Source organism: Tympanuchus pallidicinctus, unplaced genomic scaffold, assembly GCF_026119805.1.
Source record: "Tympanuchus pallidicinctus isolate F22 unplaced genomic scaffold, pur_lepc_1.0 scaffold26, whole genome shotgun sequence".
Taxonomy (NCBI): Eukaryota; Metazoa; Chordata; class Aves; order Galliformes; family Phasianidae; genus Tympanuchus; species Tympanuchus pallidicinctus.
The window spans coordinates 12492055-12505085 of record NW_026294743.1 but is presented as its reverse complement, the minus strand read 5'-3'; positions in this window follow the sequence as shown (position 1 = coordinate 12505085).

The window sequence follows — 13031 nt, the reverse complement described above, 5'->3', positions numbered from 1 at the left end:
TTTTTTAAATTTATCTTTAATGGTTGGAACAACAACTTGCATCTGTAGCGCTCAATTTTTAAAGCTGTCATAAAGGTATCATTTACTACATAGAAAGTAAAATGAAATGTGCCGTTAAGCAATTATCAGGCAAAAATGCTAAAGGAGAGATGTTCATCTGTGTTGCTTAAACTTATTTTCACTTTACTGGCTTCCCTACTGTATACTGTGATCACTCATTAAGAATTGCACAAGCTTTGAGCTGTAATTTGCTGTGCACATTTATCTAAATCCTTCATTCTGTGGCAAATGTGAAGACAATTCTTTACATTCCAGCATTCATATTTTCTGGAGTTACTTGGTTTGCCCTTGTATTATTTTCTCTGATGGAAATGAAGAATTCTGCTTTATCATCTGGTAAAATATATATATATATATATATATATATATGTATATATATATATATATATGTTGCTAACTTAAAAGAGAGTATAAGCTGAATCAGATAGAGAAGAATTGTTCCTTTCTGTACTTGTTACAGCAGGTAGAGTCGGGTTGCGTTGATCTCCTTGTTTCCATGGTTTCATATTTACAAGGTGTAGTGGAAATGCTTAAGTCACAGCCTGAACCAGTGGTTGACCACCTGATGGGAAGGCAGGGCCAACCCAGGGGAGCTCAGTGCATGCAGTGCACCTGAGTGACTGGAAGGGGTGGAAACAGGATCTGCCCCTTCCCAGACCTCAGTAAGTGGTTGTTGGAGATCCCTGCCTACCTGAGGCCTTCCAAAGGGTAAGCAGTTTCTTTCCTTTATTTCTGTGCCTACGGCTGGTGCATGTGAGCAAATCCTCACTTGGGACTAGGACTTTGCTACTCTGCTGTCATTGCTCCATTGCATTACACAAGGGCTCAACAGCATTGATTATCACTTATGCTGTTTTTTGACAGGGCACCTTTCATTTTATACACTGATATTTCTCTGTTGACCCTACACCAAGCGTGTGAGGCTCTGCTGAAGTTGTGTGTGAGCCGAAACAGTTTATGGAATTGCTGCAGAAGTTAACGGAGGAGTTTCTTTTGTTCCAAAGAAACACCTGTTTGACTTCAGAAATAAATGAAAAAGGTGTTAAAAAAACACCTATGGTCTCCTTCTGGTCCTACTTCCGAATTTTAACAAATACGGTAAATATGTTGAATTATGTTACTGTGACTTAAATACTTAAATTCAGATATTATTTTAAGGGTGAAAATCGAAGGTGGAACAGTATTTGCTTGTTTTTAATGGTCAGGAATCACGCAGCAGTTGAATTCTGCAGTTACTAAGAACAGCTTCACACAAGCTTATTTGTTTTATGAGCATAAGGGTTTGATTTCTCAGGCAGTCCCTTGAGAGATTAGACTTGGCCACAACAGTAGCCTCAGAGTGTTTCATTGATCCCCTTGCATCTGGTGAGTATTTATGTGGATTGAAATAAAGACTTGTTTACACTGTACATGTATATTTCTATCTTGCCTTAAGACTGAAAGTGAGGGCTAGAGCAGCTTTAGCTACCTTCAAATTCCTAGAGCATGTGCTGACCTAATGCCTCTCCTAAAGTTGTTTACTTTAACGCCTCCTGAAAGAAAACGTAGTGGAGATATGTGTACCATCAAGTGCAAAGATTATACAAAATGGTGGTGCAAAGCATACAGTAAGTCTGTAAAAGACTTGTAAAACCCATCCTTTGCATTTTAGAATGCTGTTGTGTGTACTGTAACTCCTCTGACAAATGTGTTCCTCTTTGCAGCGCGTGTGCTCGGATGTGTTACGTTCCCTTTTCACTTTTTCCTCCCTCTCCAGTCAGTTCCTAGGAGCACTTCTGTGCACTCAATACTCTGTGAATCCTCGCTGCTTAGTCCCACTTGTGAAGGCATGGCAAATATGGTGTTTATGTGCATTGTCTCTATAGCCTTTTAAATAGCAGGGTGCCATAGATCGAGTGAATGGCTGATTATTGGTACTATGTGGATAGAGAATTAAGAATTATTAGGGGAAAATGTTCAGCTGTATGAGAAACACACTATCCTGTTTGCAATCCAAAGTTCAAATTCATTGAGGCGCTCAGCGTAATTAAATATTTTTTTCTGAAGATCTTGAAGCTCCATGCATTGAATGTGTGCTTAATGTTCTACATACGGATAATCACTTTCAATTAGATTCTAAACATATACTTTAAATAAATGCCTGAATACTTCACTGAATTGAGTACTACATAACAATGTTTCTAGTAATCAATGATGAATATATCAAAAACGAATATGTTTTCTTTGATCTGAGACACTAAGGGCACCTATTTCATATTTGTGCTTAAGCACTGGTAGACTTTTTCAGACGTGTTTTTGAGATGTGTTTTGTGATCTATTCACCTTAATGAATTCCCTTTTTGTATGTGAAAGGATGGAAGGTAATGCAGTTTATTTGTTGTGAGTAAACTAGGAATTTTATTATTGTCCAGAATATAAGGGAGGAGAATACTGCACGTGTATCCCCTGCCCCCCACCTCCTACTGGTTTGTTGCAATTTTGAGTGGCTGTTTTCTGTAGCCAGAAAAACAAAGGATTGATATTTATAAAGCCACATTCCTCCAAAGTGCTCCGGAGTTCATATTCACAGTTGTTGCTATAATTACAGATTAAAGGCAATTTGAACCTCCGCTCTCACAGATTTCTAACACACTTCCTTATAATACTTGTAATTTTGAATGGAAATAGGTCTGATGATTTTTATACCTGAGGGAATGATTTAAGGAGGCAGTGAATGGTAACAAGCTACCAGGTTCTACCAGGTGCAAAATGAGAACATCTGTCTCTACTTCCTGTAACAAGAGCCTTTATTAAAGCAAAATGCTGCAGTGTTGGCACCATGAGCAACGTGCACTGAGATGCTGTTAAAATACAGTGCATCTGCAAAGTACCCTCTGCATTCATGTAGTCACAAAGGGTAGCTTTATTTTTATCTGTTACTGTTTTTCAAAATAATGCCAAATGAAGGTAAATAATTTAAAAGCTTTGAAGGCAACAAGTAGTGATAATTCTCCATTCAATAATTTCAGACTCATTCCAATGGATTTTGAATCCTTTTATTGAAATGCTTCCATGAGTTGCCTTAAACTTTCTTCATTACGATACAAAATTGGTTACTTTGAATACTAATGTTTAGGTCATGCAGCATTTATTACTTTAACTAGCAATATCATCCTGAATGTGCATCTCCCTTAGATGAATGCTATCTGGTTTCAACAGCTTTTAATTGCCAAGTGATGTCAAATATAAAATATAAAGAAGCTCTTATTTTTTCTTCCTGGAATTATTTTTCCTATAAGGTTCTTTTGTACATCATGATTCAGTAGGAGAAACAGTGTCTGTAGAATGGTGTTTTAAACATAAAAATGAAAGATTCTCTGGAGAGTACGTACATGCTGTCCAGATAGTTTTAGAGAAATAGTTGTACATAAGAGCAAATGAATGTCATGCATTCCTAGGGAGAACTACATGGGGCTGTGTGTATGGATTTTACCAACTTTATATGGATAATTCTTAGTTTTAACTAATATTTCAGTGGAGTGGGAGCAGACTTGTGGTCAAGATTATGACTGTAGTATTAAGTAAGTGCTGCTAAATATGTGTGTATGAAGTCTTTGATTCCTTTCATTTCTGGTGAGTTTATTATTTGTTAACTGAGTAATAGAAATATTCAGAGAAATAAATTTTAGTTGTCTTGTTGGACAACAGAACTTGTTTTTATATGTCCAATGAAGTACCTCTTTATATCCTTCTGTTAGTGAAATTAAGTCTTGAAAATGTAAACCTTGCTGAATAATATTCTTCACAACCCTAAAATGATATGTTCTCATTTTAGTTGATAGCTATCTTAGAGAGTTAGTTTCTTGGTGGTTTTTTTTTTGTTGTTCCACATTAATATCTTGTTACAGATATTTTTTTCTTGTTGCTACTTCTGCACTTGTTGTGACTGCCATTGTATGATAATGTATTTCTTATCTTACAAACCATAGGAATCTTTCTTATGGTGAATCTATACCAATCTTAATGCTTTCTGCGTTTTATCATACATTTTTTTCTTCCTATTTTAAAAATTATTAGATGTATTATGCAATGGTAGTTTATAAACATTTTGTACTTCTTGATTTTTAAGTGCATTTTCTTTGTTTTGGTAACTATCTTATTCCTCATAAGATATTAATACCTGGAGTGTTACTCTTGGGTCATATTCATCTGTACGGGCGATCTGTATTGGACAATATGTACAAGTGATCTGGTGAATTGATTTCAGAAAATCATAGCATAATTAATTCTGGAAGGTATCTTGGGAGGTTGCTAGTCCAGTCCTGAGGTCAGCTCAAGGCTTCATTCAGTTGGACTTTGAAAGCTTCCAAGGATGGAGACTGCACAGCCTCTGTGGACAGCCTGTTCAAACTGCCCTAAAAGAAAAAGCCTTTCAGGTTAGTATTCTTCTGTTTATGCCTGTTGTCTGTCATTCTCCAGCTCTGTTCTCTTATGGCTCTGTCTTTCTGATAACCTCACCAGGGAAAGCTGCTCTGCACCAGGGAAAGCTGCTGAGCTTGCATTTTGGAGGACTTGAGCTGGAAATGATATATAGACAGGGTCTGAGCGGTGAGTTGAGGGGAGAGTAAATCACTAATTGTGATCATGTTAATGCAGCCCATGATGCTCTTGACATCCCTTGCTGCCAGGACGCACTACTTACTGCCTTGTGTTTGCCTTGCTTTTGTTTTGTTTTTAAACAGATCTCCAACATCTTTTTTTTTTTTTTTTTTTTTTTTTTTTTTCCCTCCCCCCCCCAAAGAGCCACTTCTCAGCTAGTCACCCCCAGCTTACGTTACTGCAAGGAGCTCCTTCTATGCAGAAACGGGGTTTTGTATTTGTCTTTGCAGAGCTGCATGAGATTACAGGTGGTCTGCTCCCCCAGCCTGCCTGGTTCACTGCGAATTGCAGCTATGCCCTCCTGCATATCAGCTGGGGATGTCACCTGAATTTGGTGCAATCTGAAAACTCAATGAGTGAATGTTCTGCTGTATCAAGATATTAAAACACGACAGATCCCAAAGGAGAACACAGTGGGAGGCAGTACTGAGGGCTTTGCTGAATTCTCCACTGCTCTCCTCTCATCCCCAGTTCCAGCCATGTTATAAGAAAAGGTATGCAGGTTGTTTAGGCTTGGTTTGTCCTTGATAAATCTGTGCTGACTGTTCCCATTTACCAACCTTGGCACGTACTAAGCAATATGAAGGCTGAATAACTTCTCAAATGCATGAAATTGACAGTTTTGTAAAGCCATTATGCTAGGGAGTAATTTCAGAGGAACTGTGGTGTACATAAGAAACGCAAATGAGAGAATTTTGAATGTCTAGAGGGTACTGTTGACCTTGTACTTTTTCTTTAGATTCATAGTTTCTTCATGTCTTTGCATTTAATTTCTATTCCGGGTGTGAGGTCTCAGGCACAAGGGAGAACAGGAGAATTTGCTGTAGATGTGTTCACTTCAAAATGTGAATACTGATTTTTGTAGTAAAATATAAAATTTCTGTCAGTCTTGTCAGTCTTGCTAAAAAGCTGAAACTGCCTTTGTTATGAAATGTCTCTGAGCCACAAAGGATCTTTTACTTAGCACTGCAGTAAAATTAATAGATGTGTTAGGAAAGTTGTGGTCATGCAGCTGATAAGCCTAAGAAAGTGAAACTTTCTTGCTGTTAAGCAAGAAGCTTTTGCTTATAAAAGCAACAATTCTTTTAAAATTTAAATTTCTGACTTTTTACATTTACCTTTTTGGGCTGCATTTAGATAGATAACTGGCTTACAAACATCACAACAGAATATACAACCTGATTTTATGTGCAGTGTTCCTTTCCACCTCCCTGTTGGCAGCACTGCAGTGGGAAGAGCTGGAGCTTCGTTTTGCACTATGGTGTAACAGAAATTGAGGTTCTAATGTAAGTGATTAACCACACACTAGCAGAAGGGATTGTGAGTAAAGGAAATTTAAGTACTAATAATTCAATTGGAAAAAATTGCACTCCAGTGGATTATCACACGTTAATTATCAGGAGGTGGTTTCATCTACTGGGATTATGCTAGTGCTTCATGTGGCCTGCATAGATGAAATCCCTAGAGCAAGCACTGCAAAAACTATATGATTATTTATTTTTTAAAAGCCTGTGTATAATGAGAGTCTCCAATGAGAATATTTAATTTTGACTAACCATCAATGAAGTTTTGTTGGAAGAAATATTAGAATGTCCTAGGAGCATGTCTGCATTTTCCTATATTTAATGTCACATTACTTTTTAGTTTCGTGATGTCACCCACTAAGACATGATTAAGCCCAAGCTGCAAGGGAATGACATATTCTGTTTTCTGGTTAAAATGTTTAAGCCTAATGTTTCAATTGGGATGGGAAAACAGAAAGTTAAATATAGGTGTACTTTAATGCCTGGCTGTCAGGTATATATGGCCCATAGCAGATCTAATTTTTTAATATGTCTGAGGAAAGAATTAATGAAACTATGTTTTAAAACCATTTTGGCAGTGGATTTTCTTTGATGTGAGCAGGTAAAGAAATGGACTGTTGGAAATACTGGAGGCAGTCTCTTACAGGTATATAGAGAGAAGAGATTAGGAACAAGGTTGTGGATATGCTGGTTTTTCTACAATTTGAATTAGGCATTCAATAAAGAATGAATGAAGTATTCTATAAAGGATAAACTAAGCTCAGTAGTATTTGAGCAAGGATGTGGCATGGGAGTTTTAAAATGTAATAGAACATTTGTAGCCAGTAAAGAATTTCCACACATGGGTGCCTTTTCTTTGAGTCTTTGTCAGTCTAGATCCTGAGTATGTTAAAGTTTGTTGGATTGAGTTGAGGAATGGTTAATCAGAATGTACAGACATAATTTTGTGCAGTACAGTGGTGTCTGAACTAGTGACAAGCAAATGGTTCCTGAAGTCAGTCTTCATTTATTAGCATGAACAGAGTTTTACTACTCCAATCTAAATATTTCTAGCTCAACAAACGATTTCTATCTCATGTGAAATATAGCATGTGAAAAGTGTGTTGTAGAAAGCTTAATGAAGACAATTTAAATTTTTATGAGAAATTATTATTTATTTTTTTTTAAATGGCTTTTTTAGGTAAAGGCTTTGGCAGGGTCTTGCAGCATATTCAGAGTTAGTGAGGTTTCTGTTTCTTGTTGTGTGGTAAAATAAAATGAAAGCACAGTAGTTACAGGCTGGTGACAGTGCAATTACTGTGCCTAGTATAACTTAGAAGGCACTGATCTACTGGCAGGGGTCATTATTCCTTAGAATGTATTTTCACAACTGTAATTGTACCTCCCTTTTACCTGAAAAATGACCCAGAAAGAGTACTGCTATTTGATTGTGAGTGTTCTACTTTCTTCAAGTTTGTGCAGCAGCATTTTTAGTTTTACTCGAGCATGCTGTTTCTTACTAGCTTGTGACCCACTTTCCAGGCTATAAACACATTTTAACTGAAGGAGAAAGCATCTTATCAGTCAGCTGTTATCGAAAGATTCCAGGAATGTAAGATTTCCTACATATTTGTTAATTGTGTTAGGGAACAAAGATTATCTGTAGCACAACTTTGTATTCAAGACTGCTGTATATGAACACACATGCCAACTTTTACTCTTTCTTATGAAGGAAGAAGCCATCACATCTTAAAAGCGAATAAGTTCTTCAGTGATGTTACCATTGATTTCTTAGGTCAGTACAGAGGGAACTCTGTACTGCTACTGTCTCAAGGCACTAGTTGTCTCAGGGTCACTTCTGTCTAGGGAAAATAGAAAGAAAACTGAAAAGGGAGCTGTTGTTTGGTTTGGCTTGGCTTTACTCATCTGCAAGAGAAATGCAGGAAGGTTGCCTGTTACCTGACTGTGTAATCAATGAATATACAGATGTCATAATTAAGAGATATACAGGAAAGTTAGGCTAAACAAGTTACCACACTAAAGAAGAATGGTTGGAAAGCTTGCCCTTGTCCTGGGCTCACTGAAAAGACTCCAAGAGGAACAATCTCCAAAAGAGACCCTTCCCCACTGGCAGTCACTCCACTCCTTCTGATAGCACAGGAGAATTGCCTTCACCTGTGCTCCTAGAGCTGACTCATTGCTCACCTCATGTGGTCAATCAGAGGTTCAGGCCTTGATTCAGCAGTTCCCATACACTGAGCAATCAAAACATTGAGTTTATATAAGAGTGGTTTTTTTTGTTGGTGTAGCTGAATAACTGAAACATACAGCCCCAAGCTACTCAGAACCACTGCTTCTTTAATGTGCAAATAACTTTCCCTCATTATAACAGAAACTATTACACAGAGAATATTGGAAAGGTGTTTTGAAATGTATAAAGCTGTCAAGCTTCTGGAGGAAGTCATGGGCATAGAGATAAACGTAAGAAGACTCGCTGCCTTTGTGGAAGAATGGATGAGGCAGTCAACCTACAAATAGGTTATTATGAAGTATGTGAGACATGCTGCTTACTTACATATCTCATGTTGAAGCAATTTAATCCAGATATCATTTAAGTGTCCTAAATCCAAGTCTCCTGTGTGAAATTACATATCATGGCATTTATTTTCTTTTATAAAATACAGAATTAAGCTCCTTTGAATAAAAGTTTAACCAAGAAGTTCTGACAGATTGCTGAAACTAAAGCAAACATCACAATAATTAAATCATTACTTTGATTATGAAAAAATTACAGCTAGCCCAAGGAGAAAGTTCTTTGTTTTTTCTTCTCTTGTTGAGAAACTGAAGCCATGCAAAGTAGATTCTGAAATTCATTTTCAAGAATCAGACTTTAATACCAGCAGTCTGTCATCATTCATAGTCAATGGGTGCTGTTGTTCTTATGGGAAATTGTATTTAGCTATCAAATGTTTCTCCCTCCATTTAGAATGAGGCATTTTTATTTGTTGTGAGAATGTGACTTTACTGTGGGTCATGATTCAATTTAATCTGTGAATTATTTTTTTTTAAGTTGCTGGATAAAGGACAATATGCAATAGATCACAACATAAACAAGATCATTTTCTTGAAGATTATTTGCCATGATTTTTTCAGTAGTACTGCTTGACACAAATCTTGACAGCTGTCATTAACACTGAACTGTTGTCTTTCAGCAGGTCAGGAAAGATGATGACGTATTAATGAAAATGTAACGGCCAGATGAATATAGAAATGCATTTTGATAGGAATAAGGATAAGATTTTACCTGAGAGCTTGTGTTTTCAGGTTAAGCAAGAATAGGAGATCTAATGCTCTTGTCTGATAACCATGCATTTCAGTAACCCTGTTTTAAACATCAAGACTCTAGTTCTACTTATTTACACATATTTAAGAATGATGTAAGTGTAGGAACACTGGCTTAATGTGTATATTCTTTGGCAGTTTTTTATTTATGTTAATAATTTTCTTGGCTTGTAAGAACTAGAGCAAGAATTTGAAGCTGTTTAGTATGCTGAATACATGCTAGAAAAATGAATGTAAAACAATGTCTTTATGAAGGACATATAATTGAAAATTTAGGAGATGACGTTAGAGTTTGGACAGCTCAGAAATTAATTTTTTTTTTTTAAGAAAGTAAATGAATTACTGGTGACTACTGAGAATTGAAGTAATCAGAAGGCATTTAGAAATCTTGGCTTAATCCATAATATGTATGTTGTCAACTTAGATTCATGATTTCTTATATAATAAAGGACGAGGATGTTTAGGTAATAGTATTCCAGGATGTAAGTGAATAGGAATAATTAAATGAAAGAGTAAATACTGAAATGATTTAGAAAGTGGAAGCTTTGCAAGGTTTAAACAAAAAAAATAAAAAGAGCTGACCATATCCTGTGTTGCATCCAAAGCAGTGTGGTCAGCATGTGGAGGGGAATCACACAGCTGCTCTATACTCTGCACTGGTGAGGCCTCACCTGGAGCACTGTGTCCAGATGTGGAGTCCTCAGGACAAGAGAGACATGGACCTGTTGGACCACGTCCAGAGAAGGATCACAAAAATGATCCCAGGGATGGAATCGCTTTCCCAGTGAGGACAGGCTGAAGAACAGCTTCAGCCTGAAGAACAGAGGGCTCTGGAGAGACCTGAGAGTGGCCTTTTTGTATCAGAAGGGGATCCATAAGAAGGAAGGGGACAGACTCTTTAGCTGGGTCTGTTGTGACGAGACAAGGGGAAAGGGTTTCAAACTAAAAGAGGGGATTGGATATAAAGAAAGTGTTTCACAGTGAGGGTGGTGAGGCACTGGAACAGTTGCCCAGAGAGGTGATGGATGCTTTATCCCTGTAGATACTCAAGGTCAGGCTGCCGGGGCTCTGAGCAATGTGATCTAGCTGAAGATATTCCTGTTCATTGCTGGGTATTTGGACCAGGTAGCTTTTAAGGGTTCCTTCTAATTCAAACAATTATTTGATTGTATAAGATATCAGTTGTACGTGATTTTCTTACCTAACTTGCATCTTTCTTTCCATCTTGGTTGTAAAATATACAGGAGAGAGAGAGAGAGAGAGAGGATAACTAGGCAGGAGACAGCAATAATAGGAGTGTAACTGTACATAGCTTATGAAGAGAATAGAAATTTGTTCATACTAATATATACTGAAGTATTATTCTCTGAAGTAATATTCTGTATTATTCTTATTCAATGTTTCCATAAGCATAAGAGGTATTTTTGATAAATTAACAAGAAGTCTGTTAGAAAAATATATATATAGGAAATATATAGGAAATGAGAACTTCCTAAGCTTTTTGGCGTGCTGATGACCCTGATGTTAAGGGAAATGGAGAAACTTTGAGCTTCATTGGTCTGCTATGATCTGTCAAAATCAATGTAGATTAAATTTATGTTGATTATAAGTCTAGTTATGAGTTTGTTCTTGAAATCTTATTACTCATAAAAGGTACAAGAATGAACAGGTAGGAGGTTCTTACTTTCTGTATAATGCCATCTGGTGGAGCATTGCTTTCCCGAACTAATTTATTCTCTATGCTTCAATCTTGATGGTAGTGTATTATAATCTTCTTTAACTTTTGACTTGATCTGAGTTTTCCCATTCTCCATGAGTTATTCCTGATCTACGGATGTAAGAGAGCAAAAAATAGAATTGTAAGTTTCTTATGAGAGAATCAGGATTTTAGGTGTTGTATTAAAAAAAAATAATAAATTTAAAAAAATTGGCAGCTATCTCAGGTTTCACGATTTATGTTTTTTTTTTCTTCCTTCTGATCTTGGGCCATTCATTAGTAAGATTATATCTCTGCAGAGCTATAAACATCCAGGAAATTTAAATCCTTAGATTGTGAGAATGCTTTAGGGGGGAAAAAGTTCAGGGTTACATATGTGAAAATGTCCATGAGCTTGTTTCTGCTGATGTGTAAGGGACTTTTAACAAAATTGAGATGCCATTGAAGAGCTGGGGGAAATAGATAACTCTTGTGAAATTGGTTAGATTATTACAGTAACATGCAGAACCATATTATGAGACAAACCGTAGCTCTGGAATCTCTTTTTTTCTAAAACCCATTTCCAATCCCAACCATAGCCTTAACCCAAGACCACCAGATATGGTCCAGAGGAGGAAGCTGTTAGGGGAGATTTCCTTTGGCAGCCCCTTTCTGACCCTACTCATGCTGAATATCTCTATATCTCTCTGCCAAGCTTAACCTCAGGTCCTCAGTGAATCTTTATTCTACCAACTGGGACCCAGAGGAATTTGTTTTGGCAGCCTTCCCTGGTTTGGAGCCCTTTTTAGCCCTACTCATGCTGCAGCTGTAAGAACTGCTTTTCTTCTCAACCCTAAACCTAGGAACTCAGTTGAGCCTTAACCCAAGACCAAGAGGCATTAAATTTTTGGCAACCAACTTCTTCCTTTGGAAACTCCTTTTCAGCCTTACTTAAATGACAGTTTTAGGCTTTCTTTCCAAACCCAACCAGCCTAAGACTAATTGTAGTCCTTGGGGATATTTTACAAGAGTGTATTGGGTAACTTATACTCTTCTAGTAAACTCCAGCAATCTTTCATCCTTATGCTAAATGGGGCTGTAAAATTGCATTTCTGTATACTGAAAGGGAAGGCTGTTAATTTTAGTGTTGGCAAGTACTTGTTCTTTCATATCCTATTTTACTAAAATTTATGGTGGAGGAGTAGTACCAAGAAAGTTTTTGTTACTGATGAAAATATGATATCTAAAAGCATGTGTAAATACTGTATCAAGAGACCTGTCACAAATTTGCCAGCTGCTATATGATCTCAAACTGCCAAAGTAATTGAAATAACCAGTGTGTTTGATCCCAAATAGCTTTTGAATAGACTTTTCCTGTAGAACAAAAATGACAGTCCTGTTCTCTGAATATTATGTGGCCTAACTTAATACACTGCTTTGCATGCCATGGAAAGCTTAATTTTATGCATCAAGTTTGCCTACAAAGGAATGACATACTTTTATAAAGCCAGAACCTCAAAAGAACTCATGCTTCAGCTATGGGATGGGATGCCTGACTGTGATTACTATCTGGTATTGCAGTGCCTAATTTGACTTCAAAGTTTTCTAGGGATTTGAGCACATACAGAAAGAACCTCTTTGGTATTGCAGATAAAGGGCTTGGAACCTCTAATTTTTATGTTAATAATGGTATTGTTATAGCATGTAACAACTTGCTTTTTAAAAAACAAAACAAAAAAACAACTGATGGTGGGCTTTCTAAGAGACAGTGAAAAAGATAGTTTTTAAGAAGAAGAAACACACCTCTCTGATTCATGCACAGTTTTCTGCAGCTATTTAGTTCTCTTGTAAACAATGAACATTGCTGCTGGTGGCTGGTCAGAGAATACCCATTCTTTTCACTCAGGAAATTGTATTCAATGCTTGTTTTCTACTTCACATGACCTGCATTTAGATTAATGACTTCTAAATAAGAAGCTCTATCAATTACAGGTAATTTGGCTTATATTCCA